This window comes from Macrosteles quadrilineatus, unplaced genomic scaffold, assembly GCF_028750875.1.
Source record: "Macrosteles quadrilineatus isolate MER2022 unplaced genomic scaffold, UCM_ALF_1.0 Scaffold_1__1_contigs__length_201487025, whole genome shotgun sequence".
In the NCBI taxonomy this organism is placed as follows: Eukaryota; Metazoa; Arthropoda; class Insecta; order Hemiptera; family Cicadellidae; genus Macrosteles; species Macrosteles quadrilineatus.
This window is the reverse complement of record NW_026542594.1, coordinates 153,056,198-153,074,173: the sequence shown is the minus strand read 5'-3', so window position 1 is coordinate 153,074,173 and position 17,976 is coordinate 153,056,198. Positions and strand designations below refer to the sequence as shown.

The window sequence follows — 17,976 nt, the reverse complement described above, 5'->3', positions numbered from 1 at the left end:
GTACTTATGGTAACACTTGGACCCGGGACCGATTTAATTTTTCGTTTTGAGGTCCCTAGAGGCCAAAAAACCATCCGTTCAAATTCATACATACAGGGTGATCAACTCTAGGAGGCCACCATTGGGAAATCGGAAACGGTAGGAATTAGAAAAAACTTTAAATGGGGGACATTCCTTTATTTTTTGTGGCAGTTAAAAATATGATTTTAGTTTTTTTTATCATGTTTTTGGATAGAATATGCAATTTAAAAACTTTTTAGCCTTGACATTTTTTTCGATAAACCCACTCGTTTAGGAGTAGAGCCTATGGAAAAATGACTTCCGGTGTACATTTTACATCATTTACCTCCTAAACGAGTAAGTTTAGAGCAAAATTGCAAAAAGTAAATCAGTCTTAGAATTGCACCTACATTCCTTAAAGACTATAAAATAAAAAGTTTTCCACTTTTCAAGTTTGCCGCCATTTTTTAAATAATATAATTCATATTTTTAATGAGTTTTATGGTCTTTTTGGAATGTGGATGCAATTGTAAGACTTTTTTACTCTTCGCATTTTTGCTATAAACTTACTTGTTTAGGAGCTACATGATGTAAAATTTACACCGGAAGTCATTTTTTCATAGGCTGTACTCCTAAACGAGTGGGTTTATCGAAAAATGTCAAGGATAAAAAAGTTTTTAAATTGCCTATTCTATCCGAAAACATGGTTAAATATAGGGTGTTCCATGAGAAATTTCAAATTTGGCCGCCATTTTGGAAAATGGTGGCTGAGTTAAAAAAAACTAAAATCACATTTTTAACTGTCACAAAAAATAAAGGAATGTCCCCCATTTTAAGTTTTCTCTAATTCTTACCGTTTCCGATATCCCAATGGTGGCCTCCTTGAGTTGATCACTCTGTATAGCCTATATTTATTTATTTATATATTTTTCCCGGGGGGAACCCCAGGACCCCGGCGACCCCCCCAAAATATATGTCTAGGACCGCCCTTGTCTTCTTTACCTATAAAACACATGGGACTTTCTTCCCTGATCACGTAATGCGTGAATTTCTATAAAGTCTTGGAAAAATAAAAGTTAAAATAGATAGAATACAGGTGTACTGTATGTGGTTTACACACAAATATTCATCAAACTGTGTGATATTTTGTTATTGCAATGAACAATTTGAGAGTATCGTATTGTTTAAGTCGATGGAAAATCTTTGTTGATCCTGTTATACAAGCAAACCAAAAAGATACAGTAGTCACCACTCTATGCGACATATTCTAACCAGAAAATTGTAATCGTATGATTCTATAAGCATTGGTAGGATTGCAAAGTACTACACAAACATCATTTCAAGGGTAATAACAGTCACAATTTCCGCTGACTTTAAAAGAGTCAACTAAACTATTATACTAATGGACACACAACTAAATGGAACAACTAATGGAAATTCTCACGATGTACATTCGTTCGATATAAGCATTAAATATACACGTCAGTACATACGTGTATACCCATGATATAAGCAACGGTTCTTGCAATTTATTGCTTATTGTTTTTTAGAGTTGTTTTCGGACTTACTCTGTTTCCGGACTTACTCACACTCGTATAAGGTTTTCCACGTTTGTCATTGATAATGTAGCCATGTTGCTTTGAAATGGCGACCATACAAATGTATGCATTTTAAGCCAAGTATGAATGGAGATGAGTGTGGGATGAGTGGAGCGATCTTTTTGTCCTGTTTGTGACTAAGGCCGACATAATCCTTAGACACAGCTGTTAATTAATAGTGCATACAGTCAATTAATAGCAGCAGAGGTCAAGTTTGGTATCAAATTAAAGGTTTTATTCATAAAAATACATTGCCGCAAACCCAAACTCAAACGATGATGATGATAATAACGTTAATGATGTCGCTAAAACGTATCGTTTGAAATTTAACAGCTGAAAATAAGTGAAATAGAAAAGGTTTTTGTTAAATCCATCAAATTGTAATTGGACACTAGTAAATACTAGTGCACTTGTTGCTACCTCCCCCCTTCGGTTTCATGTATTCCTCTCAATCAGTTCAAACCTAGGAGGATTAAACATTAATGTTACCTAATTAATGTTAAATCCTCCTAGATTCAAACCTGAAACACCCAGATCGAAACTCGCCTGTCGTTATTTTACCATCGCCTTTTCTTATTTTTTTTTTTCAAAAAAAGAAAGATTATATTGATTTACTTTGGATTTTGAAAATGTTAACGTTTTATTTTGTTAAAGATTTATGGTGATACGTAAATATTGTGGTGTAGTTAAGTATATTATATTGTAGTTAAGTGTTAAATTTTGAAATTTTAGGGTGAATCGAGATGAATCTTTTTTTATAACATGGGTCTCTCCTACCTTAACATACATACCAAGTTTCATAAACATCGGTTGAAAAAGTGCAAAGATAAATATTTGTATGTAAAAAATACAAAATGGTGGATATCTGGTTAACGAAACGATTTCGGAAAAAATGTTATCCTTGATTTTCTGTTTATTTTGACCCGAGGAATTACTAGGTAAAGTATCCCCCGCTTATTTTTAACACCCTGTTTATGATGTATTCTTATAAGTGAAAAATGTAAGCTGGTAATACAGAAAGATGTTTTATAAATAATATGAATGTACTGGTGATCTGTATATTCATCTTTTTCTTGTTCTTAGAACTGTAAATTAAAAGTCCACTCAGCAGTCGCATCGTACGATGTAGTTCTTTCCATGCGTTGCGAAATGCTAAATTTGCCGTCCTCTTCAACCCAAGTTATCTATTGAACCACTGATTGTAAAAAACTTAAAAAATATATTTTACGCATCACACTTTTGGCTACAACTTTGCCACAGACAAAACCTCTCTAACCCAAAAACAAAAAAAATCTCGCATGCTAACTTTTTCATGTTATAAATCACGATTTAAAACTATTTCCCCATACATATCAATTTTTATTAATTAGATCGGTAAATAGTTTAAAGTTCGAACAAAATAGTCATCGAGTAGGACTAACCAAGAAGCTCTGTGCCAATTTTCAAAATTTTAGCACAACTTTAAGTACACCAAAACGCGAAATTATTGAAGTCATGCGTCGAGAGGACTATCGTTGTTTTTAACGGATTATACTTTTGACCTTCCGGCACTGTTGACTCAGCGAAACTGAACTTATATTTTATCTTATTTCGTTATATTAAAACTGCTGTTGCATTAGGTCAAATTCCCAATAAGTCAATTGCTTTAACATAGACCACGTTTTTAGCTCGGACTGTACTATTTGACTTACTGGGATTTTTGATCTATAGACACTGCAAACATTGTAGTTTTTGACCTAGCGGCACAGGTATAAATTATTTGACCTTCCGGGACTGTTGACTTTCTGCAACGCGTCCAGCCACAACACAACACAATCTGCAACTGAGAGATTGCGACTGTTAACAATCCTCACCCGTCTCCTCCAAATAGACCTCACGTCAGAGGAGCCAAACAGTTTGCATCTGTCACTCAGTTTGTCATGTGAAAGACAATTCGTACTGTATAAACTACAACCAGACGACCGGGTCTGCTAGACCAACTCATTTGAATACCTCGATCTTGACCTCGCTGAATACATTCACAAGTAACAGAAATCGTAAACATCGCCTGAAATGTTGGACTTTGAATAGAACAAGAAAATTCAAACCATAACGTACAAAAGACAAAATAAACATATTTCCATCAAACAAGCGATAGTGTATGCAGCTATCAATTGTTGACTTTTTGTCGTATAATCTATTTATAACCAAGCCAAACTGAATGGACAAGTGTCTGTAGCATCAACTATCGAGGTATAAGAGATAAAATGGAACGTTAACAGTAGCTAAATCTGTGAGCGGTTTTAAGTTCTGCGTTTGAACTATACTGTATACGTTTATTTTGAATGTAAACTGGGAAACATCTACTAAGCTAACTACACCAATGCCTGAAATTAAACTGATTTTATTACTACTACTCCCATGATTCGAAACGATATATCAGCATTTACTTTGTTCGAGTGTAGTGATACTAGAAACATTTACGCTCAATATTTCACTGAAAATTACATTTTGATAAATAACAGTATTAAAAACGCTTGCAATGCATAACGACATTTAACATTTATTTTACAAATATAGTTTGATTCGTAACACAATAACCACACTGTATCGAAGTGCTCCATTAACTAAGAGCAATACGATAAAATACTATTGATGACTTGGATGACGTTACTACAGAGTAAGAACAGAGACACTCACTGTCTCGCTCGGTATTTTGTGGTTACACATTTAAAGTCGGTCTTGAAAGATTAAAAAATCAAGTTATATTATACATGTTTATGCGAGGTTGTGGCAGTTTGTTTAATGTTTTCACACATCAAAATCTAAACTATACACATATAGACCGGAACAGCTTTAAATGTTCAAATACACGTTAATTTTGAAATGAGGTTCGTTCAACTACAAAAAGTCGTTGTCCTAGTTTGAAACCAAAGCGCTGCAACACAACAAACATTACAGTTCAAGGCCTTTGATAACGATAAACAGGCGTCGGTTACAAGTACAAATCTGTTTCTAAATAAACATTCAAGCTGTTATGTTGTCGATCCTTACTTAGTCACATGGATAAGTTGCATAAATATTTAAACATCATAGCATTTGAAAAACATTAACTAAAGTTTTGTCTTCCGGATGATAGGACAATGCAACATTTTAGAAGGAATACTAAAATATCTGTTAAATATTTGTTGTTTGACTATAAAAAGAAAAAGATAAAAATCACAAAAAAGTGAAGATATTTCCAACGGTAGGTACACGTTACACACTTCACATAATATTATGTTATGGCATTCTAAATATGTCATATAGAAAATATCCCTTTACTCACAAAAATATACAGTTTACTTGTTGTTTCCATACAAATACTATGCTCCAACCCGACAGAAGAATTTGTATCCTTTGTCTATTCGTACGCTAAACACTGTACTGTACATTCTAAAAAAAAATTGACAAAAGTTCATAGGTACACAGGCGGATTTGCAATTTTTGCGTAAGGTTTATTTGTCAACGTCAATCCGTATTTGCGGACAAGAGTTCAAATTAATTGCTTCAAATTTTAGTTCTGAAATTTACATGATATTTTGTAATAACGTAGCCTATCTGTATGTTAAGAAAAAATGTTATGAGTTTAAAATTGTCCTTGGCATTAAGTCGGTCATATATGTAAAGACCAGTTGTGTAATCATTCGGTTTTGTATTAAAATAGCTATCACTGGTGGTACCTAACTAAATAAGAGTGACCAAACCAAAGACATTATCACAAGGGAGAGACAGTTAGTTGTGGTTGAGCAGGAAGAGGTTATTGCCGCAGCTGATACATATCTACGTAGATATCTCCAGAGATAGGGGGAATTGGGTCATTCGCATTGGAATTGTCAACTCTAGGATAACGTTATTTTTATGTAAATTAGTACACAGGTGATATAGTATAGTAACAATATAATTTTGAACATAAAATGTTAAAAATTGTAAATTATACAAAGACAATTTTTACAGCCTATAATTATATACATTTGGCCATGAAAGGTCTAGATTCTATCCTATCAATTCGATCAAGGCTCAAGGTATATTTTTAATTATATTGAGACTAGTAGAGTACCCGTCCTTCGTACGGGGTTGGCAAATAAGTATAAAATGCTTATTGCAGTTATACCCGATCTTTGCGTTTGCGATGTGAGAAAACACGGTATGAGAAAATTTGCTTCCTCAAATTTACGGTATGCGATAGTATTACACATCTACCATAGCCATAATGTTCTACAACTTCACCTACACAATAGAGAAAGATAGATTATTAAAAATTTGCAAAATATCATAAATTATTCATGCAATTAAAAACATAAACATAACTGTAAACAATCCTACTTTGACAGTTCTCATTGTGTATCACAGTTTTTTGTTGCTGCTTAGTACAATTAGCTGTTTTCATAAATAATGAAAAAAATAATAGTGCTGCACCCTGTTGGTAAATCTTATAAATTTTTAATGCTTCTGCATATCATAGAACCAACTCTTTTAGTTAAAACAGCTGGCTAAATTCTTTAATTCCCTTTAAATATGAATACTCATAAGGTTAACATGGGGAACTGCAGAGCCACTGGGGCGGAGCCCAAAAGGATTTTCGAGATAAGAATATGCCTATATGTTAATCGGGAATGTGAGCTATCATCATGCCAAATTTCAGCCCAATCCGACCAGTATTTTTCGTGTTTACTTGTCACAAACATACATACATCCAAACTTTCTCGTTTATAATATTAGTAGGATGACGATGCTCTTATAACTTTAATTAAACATTTAAATTATATAGATCTTTTTTATATAAACTGCACAGCAAATAAGATTGTTCAAAACTTAACAGTGATTAATAAAACAATATGTAGGCCTATTCAAACAGATTAAGTGGAATTATTCTTGCGTGACATTATAGATACTAGAGTTAGCAGCAAAACTCAATACGGCAAAGGGGCCACGACTGGTCTAATGGTTTGAACCCCCCCACCCATCACCAACGGCTTTTATCTATGTGGTGCCATAATCCAAAGTTTCAAATTCTAGATACTGTACACCTAAAGTAGTTAATCAGTACATATCAAGGAAACAAGAAAGGATAGGAAACCGGGAAAGGTGTCTCTCAGCCGAGAAACTTCATTTGTACAGGAAAACTTTCTCCGAGTATAATGGATATTTTATGTGGTAGCCCTTAATGGGTTTAATAGTATATTATCATATTTTAACTTGCTATTCGTCGATTTGGGATACGTTCCGAACTGATTGGCAAAACTGACTTCTAACCACCAGCGAGGTTGTTGTACCAAGGCAATTGCATTCTTCTTAAATGACTTCCCCTAACAGCGTCCCCTACGTTATCTAGAAAAGGCAAATTTATATATTTATTTATACTTATTTCCTCTACTCTATTGTCCACGGATCAAGTCTACAGTGACAGTAAACTATATTGATATCCACGGCCGGGTTTATCGTATTAATTTGTTTAATTTTACATTACGACCAACACAACTGCCGAACAAAATTTTGTCACAGCTAATTTGAGAGAACGGCTGGGCGTAGAAACTTGGTAGGGGTCTCTAAAGAAAGGTGTCTGTAGATGAGCCATCAAAAGAGGAATGAGGTAAATTCCATTGGGGCTCTGCCCCAGAAGCCTTTAAAGTTGCCTCTTCAGATTTGTTTACATTACGAACATATGCATAATTCTACACTACTTTTTAATGAAACAGCTGTTAATATTTAAATTGTGATTTATTGAATTTGTCAAAATGAAGTACTGTATTTGCAATGGGTTTTTCTGATTTTAAATTGGATTTTCTTCTGCATCGTGTCATGTTTTGCAATATAATGTTCTATTACCAAATCAGTGGAAAATCCTAATATCACAGTAACTCTTAAAATTATTTCATTTGGAGTTAACTTTTATCTATCGTATGGGTTGGTTTCTGCCTTTTTTACTACTTCTTGGAGATTGTAGGTAGGTGATATTCGTTGGCACATTGCATCTGTAGACGAAACTTGGGTTGGTGTAATTATTACAATGGAAAAGAGCGAGAAATCCTGGACAATTTGATATGGGCTAAAAATAAAACTGAATTAACACTGTTCTACATTTCTTGAGCAATCATTGAAATAATCGATTTGCAAACAATGGAAACATAGAAAAAGTCATAGAACACAACCAAGTAGAAGAAATAGAAATATATTTTTTTTTTTTATTATTATCGTTGTCATAGACAACCTAATGCGGCTATGAGAGGGAAAAATTTGTAGAAAACACTAAAAAAACAAGATAAGCTTTTTGAAAAAAGATAAGATATTTACAAAGGATTTTGATTATATATCTAACTGTTGTGTAGATGGTGAGTATTTCCATAATCTTTGAGTCGCCTGTAATGCTTCGCAATTGCTCGAATTCGAGCAACAGGTACACTAGTTTAATTTTAATTGACAATTTTTAATTGATTAATTTTTAATTGATAATTATATGGCCTGACGACAAAGTGATTTTTCGAGCAAATGGTAGACAACCCTACCAACCAAACGCCATACGATATTAATTTCGAATACCGACGAGGTACCCTAGGAGGGAGGAGTGCGTAGTTTGCTTACATCGCCCGTATCTCGCGGTGACAATGAGGGGGTTTGATTGCGTGTGTAGAGTAGAGAGGATAAGCGAAGGATATCCGGGGAAGTGTCAGGTTGAATGGAGGCGGTGGCAGAGCTGGAGTTGAATGAAGACTGAAGACTACACCACCTGCCACTGCCTCTACCAACTCCACCGCGCCGCGCCGCGTCGTCGTCGCCACCGGAAGGAAGCCGTAACGTAACTCAAGTACTCAATGAGACCTGGCCCTACCAGACCCAACGACGTAGGCATGGCTCATTATAAATTTCTTATAGATATACACGTCTTCAAACAAAAGTTAAATAACAATCGTAATCTTAGGTTGGGGCGTACCAGACCTCAAGTTTTTACCATTCGCTTTTCATAGTCGATTGCAACAATTCGAATAATTTCCTTCTTGGTAAAATAAAATTTCGTACCTATAAACGACTCTTGGTCTTACGGCAATTATAGTGCTAGCAAAACGGGAGTGCCTATGGAGACCTGTGGGGGTGCGTGCGTTTAAAGGGACTTGACTTGGTCTCCATCGGCACTCCCGTTTTGCTAACACTGTTTGTTGTCCAACAGAAAAGCTTATGGAGAAACATTTACCTTTTCCGGCGAAACATGTACCTCTTCCAGATGACGTAAATTAAAAAAGTAAAGTAAAAGTACTTGTCGGCGTATTCAGTTCAGGGTCTAATTACGATATTGATCGGTTGTAAAATGAAAAAATAAGAGCTACGTCACCTTAGTATGTTTATTGCAACTCTGTTATTCCAAAGGTATTTGTTGAAGCATAGATATTTTAGATTGTCACTAAACGTTGTCTTATATAAAATATCATAGTAACTCCCACCACTTACCCATGATAAAGTTTGTTGACAAGCTAATGGAAGAAAGTGTGTGTCAGATTACTGATACCGTTTATTATGTTTTACTAATGTTTAGGTATGTCGGAGTCGGCAAACTATGAAATTCATCGGGCGTGCAGTCTTGCTTGACAGCTCATCTTCTTTCAATTTCCGAACGAGTATTTTTATATCGTTACCATCAAGGAGAATTGACTATTCTAACTGGCAAATGAAACACTTAACCATGTGTATCGTTGTTATCGTTGCTACTATTTGGTTAGTGAGAGACAGAAACAACATTTACCAATAATAGTCCCGTATTTAAAATTGCTGTGTGAGAGTGAAAAATGAAGTAAGAAGACCTGTATGGTTTTGATTAAGATCAGCTCTGACATTAGACTGGACCATTTATTAAAAAAATAGGTCGAAACATTAATATCAAGTAGTTTTAAGTAAGTAATTATTGTGACATACATTTAGAGGATTTAAATTGTTACTAAGCAGTTTTAGTTAAAACTCTAAGAATCTGCGAAAACTCCAATCACAATAATTAAAATACATAGTGCGTCCCTAATAGCGGTCATGTTCAGTGGATGGTCGCGGAGGGCTGCAGTTAGAAGCAAGTGTAGAAGGTAAGGTAAGATATAGAACTGGCCAGAGAGCCGTTGGTGGCGACCAGTTTTTGTGTCACGCTCTCACTGCATCTGTCTGCTGACTCGCATATGTGCATCCATTCATTCTACTGTACTTGTAAAAACCTACCCGAGTCTGTGGTACTTAGAGTTTCTTAATCAACACTAACACAGGATACAGAGTGTGATCAATCAAAACAGAACCAAACGTTAACTTATGTCCATTAGCTTACTTTGTTTACCGGATGTAGGTAAACTTCAATTAAAAAAATGCCACAAATCTATCAAGTTTAGGGTAAACTAAAGTAGTTGATATTCTTACTAATAACACAAATTTACCAACGTTGACAAGTAATGCTACCGAAAACTAATAGGGAAACAGAACTATTACGTCTCCTCATAAGACATCACAGATCATTAGACACAATTCTCCAACTTCTCCACACACTTCTCCAAATAATGAATGCATCGTTAATTACTAGATTCAAGTTTTCTCACAACTAACTATATAAGATACCGACAAAAACTGGAGAGCAGAACTATCAAGTTTTCCTTCACAAGCCAATATACTACTTCTCCAGAGATAAGATACCGACAAAAACTGGAGAGCAGAACTATCAAGTTTTCTTTCACAAGCCAATATACGACTTCTCCAAAGAGATAAGATACCGATCAAAACTGAAGAGCAGAACCATCAAGTTTTCTTTCACAAGCCAATATACTAATTCTCCAAAGAGAGCTACCCACCAGAAACTGGAGAGCAGAACTATGAAGTTTTTTCACAAGCCAATATACTACTTCTCTATAGAGATAAGATACCGACAAAAACTGGAGAGCAGAACTGTCAAGTTTTCTTTCACAAGCCAATATACTACTTCTCCAAAGAGATAAGATACCAATCAAAAGTGGAGAGCAGAACTATCAAGTTTTCTTTCACAAGCCAATATACTACTTCTCCATAGAGATAAGATAACAATCAAAAGTGGAGAGCAGAACTATCAAGTTTTCTTTCACAAGCAATTATACTACTTCTCCATATATATAAGATACCGACAAAAACTGGAGAGCAGAACTGTCAAGTTTTCTTTCACAAGCCAATATACTACTTCTCCATAGAGATATGATACCAATCAAAAAAGGAGAGCAGAACTATCAAGTTTTCTTTCACAAGCCAATATACTACTTCTCCATAGAGATAAGATACCAATCAAAAGTGGAGAGCAGAACTATCAAGTTTTCTTTCACAAGCCAATATACTACTTCTCCATAGAGATAAGATACCAATCAAAAGTGGAGAGCAGAACTATCGAGTTTTCTTTCACAAGCCAATATACTACTTCTCCATAGAGATAAGATACCAATCAAAAGTGGAGAGCAGAACTATCAAGTTTTCTTTCACAAGCCAATATACTACTTCTCCATAGAGATAAGATACCAATCAAAAGTGGAGAGCAGAACTATCAAGTTTACTTTCACAAGCCAATATACTTCTTCTCTATAGAGATATGATACCAATCAAAAGTGGAGAGCAGAACTATCAAGTTTTCTTTCACAAGCCAATATACTACTTCTCCATAGAGATAAGATACCAGTCAAAGGTGGAGAGCAGAACTATCAAGTTTTCTTTCACAAGCCAATATACTACTTCTCCATAGAGATAAGATACCAATGAAAAGTGGAGAGCAGAACTATCGTTTTCTTTCACAAGCCAATATACTACTTCTCCATAGAGATAAGATACCGACAAAAACGGGAGAGCAGAACTATCAAGTTTTCTTTCACAAGCCAATATACTACTTCTCCATAGAGATAAGATACCAATCAAAAGTGGAGAGCAGAACTATCAAGTTTTCTTTCACAAGCCAATATACTACTTCTCCATAGAGATAAGATACCAATCAAAAGTGGAGAGCAGAACTATCGAGTTTTCTTTCACAAGCCAATATACTACTTCTCCATAGAGATAAGATACCAATCAAAAGTGGAGAGCAGAACTATCAAGTTTTCTTTCACAAGCCAATATACTACTTCTCCATAGAGATAAGATACCAATCAAAAGTGGAGAGCAGAACTATCAAGTTTACTTTCACAAGCCAATATACTACTTCTCTATAGAGATATGATACCAATCAAAAGTGGAGAGCAGAACTATCAAGTTTTCTTTCACAAGCCAATATACTACTTCTCCATAGAGATAAGATACCAGTCAAAGGTGGAGAGCAGAACTATCAAGTTTTCTTTCACAAGCCAATATACTACTTCTCCATAGAGATAAGATACCAATGAAAAGTGGAGAGCAGAACTATCGTTTTCTTTCACAAGCCAATATACTACTTCTCCATAGAGATAAGATACCGACAAAAACGGGAGAGCAGAACTATCATATTTTTCACAAGCTGATATACTAAATTCAATATACTCAATTAAACCTCAAGAACCCCTCGAGGGAGGGGAAACCCTATGTGAGTTACCTCGTTTGACACCTAGAATCATCGGTCCACCATCGTGGCAACACGTTACTACTTCTCCAAAGAGATAAGCTATCGAAAAAAATGGAGAGCAGATCTATCAAGTTTTCTCACAGGCCAATACTACTTCTCCGATGTGTGAAGCTATTGACAAATAACTAGAGAAAATAACAATTCTCACAGTTTTCTCACAAGCCAAAGGTAATATACTACTTCTGAGTTTTTTGCTGAGTAAAAATTGTACAGCCGATACATTTTACTTTCCATTCCAACAAAGAGTAAAGTTTCGACAAGAAAAATAGCAAAAAAGACGATCGACGATCTAATAATAAACGTAGAATCTACACCTTTTACCACCCTCCTGTTTAAATAGTGATATATAGAAATAAATAGCACAACAAAATAAAGGCTATCGTATGTTATCAGCCTAGCGTAGTTGAGATGTATAGATCTCACATGTACACATATCCTTTAAAAGAAAGAATTTGCTCAATCCGTTGCAAATTAACAATTCTCTGGATTATACTGGTATGTAAATATAGAACCTATATTACCAAATGACTATGCGTGCAGTCTCTATGCATAACTTCAAAACAGGTACAGTGGGTACTTGTTATATATTTTGGTGCTCTGTTTTTAAAAGTTCACCACCGGATATCCACTGAAACCTTAACATCGCCAAACCTAGCACCAGCACCACACAGGCAGGTTGCGGCCATCTGCCGTCACATCTGGACTCCGAGATTTGAACTGAGACTTCCGTTGGGCTACGCGACGACCATAACTAACCTCCGCACGTACACAGGCCTCCGCCATTTTTAGAATAGAGGACGCTATGGTCAAAGGAACAACAGCCAAGTATAGTTTTTTAAACTCGTATATCTCTTATTGGGCGAAATATATTTTATAATGCAACTGATGAAGTATTGATGGACCAAATTTAACTGGGGTGTGACGAATTGAAAATGTGTAATTGATTGAAATGCATCAGATAGAATAAAATGTAAAAAAATAAAATGTACATAACACTTTATCATTTACCTAAATAAAATCTGTACTTTTTGGAATTTTTGGAATATTTACAGTAAACATATTTACATTTTGTGATATGGTCCCAATCTGAATACATACTAGAAATATGGATGCAAATAACTTATTTTAACAAAGTTCATAAAAATGAATCATACTATCGCCGCGTTTTAAGATGTATAAACATAAAATCGAATCGACTCTTTCCTCTACAGTGCAATATCCACAGACAAAATAATTTCTTAACACAATATTTTAATACCTATTTGTCACAGCCTTTAAGTGGTCTATTCCAAGTCTGTGAGTAAAGTAAATGTTCTCTGTGAACATGAACGAGTGCCTCGCTGCACGCTGAACACATGGCGAGTACCTCACAACAGATCTGTGGAAGATGCTGTCAAAGCAGATGTTGGAGGGATGTAAGAAGTTTAAATCCTTGCTGAGCCCAACGGCCGGCCAGGAATGTGCGGGTCGGGTGGTGGGTGAGGTGAGGTGAATGGTGTAGAGGTGGAGGTGGAGGTGGTGTCAGGTAGGTCGGACTGCAGGTGCAGGCGCGGGATGTAGGTCTATGCGGCAAGTGTGGCATTGTGCTGCAGGTAGCATCTCTCCAGTCTCCACAATACTGCAAAACTACAAAACACCGCACCTTCCTTTGTCACCGACCAGTGCCACGCCTACTGCCTGCACGGCAAACAAAACTAGGATACTGGTCAGTAAAGATATTAGGTGATTGACGTATGTTTACTGATTGCGAAAGACATTACTAACCATCGCCAACATTGCGAGAAACCTCATTTGTTTGCGGAGATAAACAAGAAACAATCATACTTATATATAAATAGCCTATATATAGACACATCCCTACGTTTGTTATTTATACGAATACTATTTCTTAATTTTTAATCCGCGAAATCTTTCAAGATCTGAAGAACACATTTAGTTACACGAGTAGCCTGTATAAATAAGAGTGCACAAAATGTGGGTTCAACTGGCTACAAAGACAATACTGTAATTATTTGTGCAACTGTTGAGCAAAGTGGCAATATTTTAAACGAAAAAAGCCTCTTGCGTCAATTCTATCGAGGGTAAAAAATACACCTTGAAGACGAATTGCATAAAAACGAAATATTTTGTAAACAATGTTTGACATCTCACAACTAAAATAAACACTATTAGGTTATCAAACGTACATACAACATTGAGGCCAGTGCTTGGCTACTCTCTTTTCTGTGATTGAAGTTATGATGTTGTGTGATTAAGCTGCGTGCATTATTGAGGTGACTGGGCAAACAATAATGCCAACTTCAAAATTCGGCAAACAAAAGACACTTTCCATTTACACACTGTTGATCATCTTCCAAAATTAGTAGTTTTTTTTCAGTACTTCGTTTTCTATTTAAATCGTAGTTTTTTATAGTTATTTTTTATGAAATGTTACAGGTAAGCAAATTTTCTGTTGATTATTATTAAATTAAAGTAATCTTATCCGAAATTGTTTTTAGTTCGGCTGTCCTCCGGAGTGAGGAAAAATAGTGGAAGTTGAGAATTCAGCTACATTGCTAAATAATTTGAATGGATCAAATGCCACTTTGTACGACTACTTCTAGAAAAAGTTCCATTTCTGGTTTCAAAAGTGACTCTGAACGGCCGATAAACAGTGATGAGTTTAGTATTTCAGCCAAGACACAGCTGGAGAAATGTAAGATGAACGTGACATATATATGGCAGAACATAAAACCATCAAACCCAAGAGATAGGCGGGCGGACGTGGGAGAGTGGCGGGGTGGAATGTAAGGAGGCTCTAGGCATCAAAACACGACCCTAGGCCACTTCTACGAACTGTTTGGTCGGTCAGGGCCATTAGGTCCTTTCAAACACATCCGAGTATAAAGGAGTTTAAAACGAAGGATTCGATACCTTTCGGCCTAAAGTGTACTTTGTGCCTCACAAGGTGCACGGCCTTCCCCCAAAACAAGTTTGAAATATAACGGACTCTATCACAATGGAAGTCGTTTTATAGCAATAACTAACCTAATTTAAAATGTGTATGTGATAGATTTAATAATAATAGTAAAATCGATTACGTAGGTGTAAGAATTTTGCAAATCGAAGCATTTAAGGACATAATAACAAATATAATAAGATCTGCCCATGAACCTTTGGGTACATAATGGGTTAGGCCTAAATAAATTAACGGTAGAATTAATCGCATCTTTTCTCGGTCGTGAATTTATTTACAACAAAGTAAATAAAACCCCAAGCGTGTACGTGCCGGAATTCGACCCCCTCATAAGTTTAGATCAAAGTGTACTACCCAGAGTCTTACCCCAAAATAAAATTATACTGAAGCACATTTGTTTTAATTTTTTCCTTTTAATTCAAGTAAGTGATTCGAGTTACTCTAAATAATCACGTAAAACGGACAAACTATTTACTCAAAATAACTGCTAAACTTGTGAATTTGATTTCAAACTTGAAATATAATCGCGATTGTGTCAGGGTTTTTATTTTTTTGTTATTTCACAATTTCGACAAGTAAGCGATCGAATAATAATTCTAAGTAGGCCTAAATTAAATGAAGGCCATGTTGGAAGTATATTTTTTTATTGTCGAATCACTTCAGATTTTATAATTACGACGGAATAAATAAAAATACCCCCGTCGCAGCAAACCTGCATCCTAAGCGAATTTCCATTTACCCGGCTTGATTTCTACTAAAATATTCCCTATAAATTTTTAGATTTATTTCCTATTTAAATAACATTAATTTTAGTGAGTAGTTAGGTTTGCTGCTACGGGGAAGATGTTGAGATGTGTTTTTTCAATTGAAATATTGATAGCTTAGTATGAAATAAACCAAATTGCCAAATTTGATTAAAATATATCCATAAACAAGCAAACTAGAACAGTTTATTTATTCTCCATAAGAATAACATGGGAATTTTAAATTTACAATTTTTTAAATTTTCTCCGTAGTCAATGAACATTCAAAAATACTTCAATATACTAAATTATTTGTATTTTTAAGCTCTTCAAAATGGTCTAGAGAGAAATCTAGAAATTTTAAGTTTTTAGGGTCAAAAATGAGAAAAGCCCATTTTTACCCCATAAAACCCCCATAAACCCCTGATCCCATGGTCCGATTATGCTGGTTCGCGAACTCGTTCAAATAAATGTAGGTTTACATGTTTGTACCAAATTTCATCAAAATCGGATTAATTTTGCTCGAGTTATCGCGCTAACGGACACATATATATAAATATATATATATATATATATATATATATATAAATATATATATATATATATATATATATATATATATACAGGGTGAGTTTCTACTGACCGTGTTAACTTCGCCAGTAGGTTCTACTCACTAAAAGGAACAAAAAAGTTCATATAAACCCATGTCCGATTTTCAACCGTTTGGCTGTAATAGGGGATTTTGTGTTTTTCTTATTTTATTAGACTTTGCTCCACAATTTATGTAATAAAAACGTAACCAATTACTTTAGAGAGTTATAGTTAAAATCATTGGAAAGAATATTAAATTTTCTATAAATCAAAGGTTTCATTCAAGAATTATACCATTACATAGTCCACGTTATATCCAAAATAAAGTAAAAATGTCATTAAATTAATTAATTACGATAATTTTCATGAGCCCACTTTGATACATAAACCTTCATCTATGCAATGTTGAAATGCATAAAAAACTTGGCCATTTAATAATCTTTCAAATGATATGCTATTCAATACTATTATTGATATAAACCAGTGAGAAATTACTAATAAACTACAATAAAACACGGTCTACAGATTTTGTTTTGACACAGTTTTTACTGTTAATAATAATTACTGTATTCATCATGTTGGCATACTCTTGATTGGTAAAAGGCTCCATAGTTTAATAAATGTTGAAAAACTCTTAATTGACTTGGAAATATAAAGTTAAAACAGCAAATTACTCAACAAGGTATGTTTAAGCAGCTGAGTTATCTAGCTATAGATGACAAATCAATAAAAGCTGACTTAATCAAGCACAAGGTAAAACTAATTATACAGCATTTAAGAATCAAACACACTACATCCTTGAAAATGTGAAAAACCTTGAGTTTATACATTTTATTAATTCAGATAATTTTAATAAATATTTAAAAGTTAAAATAATGTACAAATCTTATCAGATTGTTCAATAAAATACAACATGGAGTATACAGTAATTATTATCAACAGTAAAACTGTGCAAAAACAAAATCTGTAAACCGTGTTTTATTGTAGTTTATTAGTAATTTCTCACTGGTTTATATCAATAATAGTATTGAATAGCATATCATTTGAAAGATTATTAAATGACCAAGTTGTTTATGCATTTCAACATTGCATAAATGCAGGTTTATGTATCAAAGTGGGCTCATGAACATTTTCGTAATTAATTAATTTATTGACATTTTTAATTTATTTTGGATATAACGTGGACTATGTAATGGTATAATTGTTGAATGAAACCTTTAATTTATAGCAAATTTAATATTCTTTCCAATGATTTTAACTATAACTCTCTAAAGTAATGGGTTAAGTTTTTATTACATAAATTGTGGAGCAAAGTCTAATAAAATAAGAAAAACACAAAATCCGCTATTACAGCCAAACGGTTGAAAACCGGACATGGGTTTATAGGACCTTTTTTGTTCCTTTTAGTGAGTAGAACCTACTGGCGAAGTTAACACGCTAAGTAGAAACTCACCCTGTATATGAATTTGAACGGATGGTGTTTTTGGCCTCTGGGGACCTCAAAAC

The 17,976-nt window shown here is 34.6% G+C and overlaps 1 protein-coding gene across 1 annotated transcript in view; it reads right to left on the bottom strand.

Annotated features, from left to right (window-relative positions):
• Positions 1 to 17,976, bottom strand: part of LOC128987574 (M-phase inducer phosphatase-like) — an 82,070-nt gene that overhangs the window by 30,592 nt on the left and 33,502 nt on the right. The gene's annotated exons all lie outside the window — the stretch shown is intronic.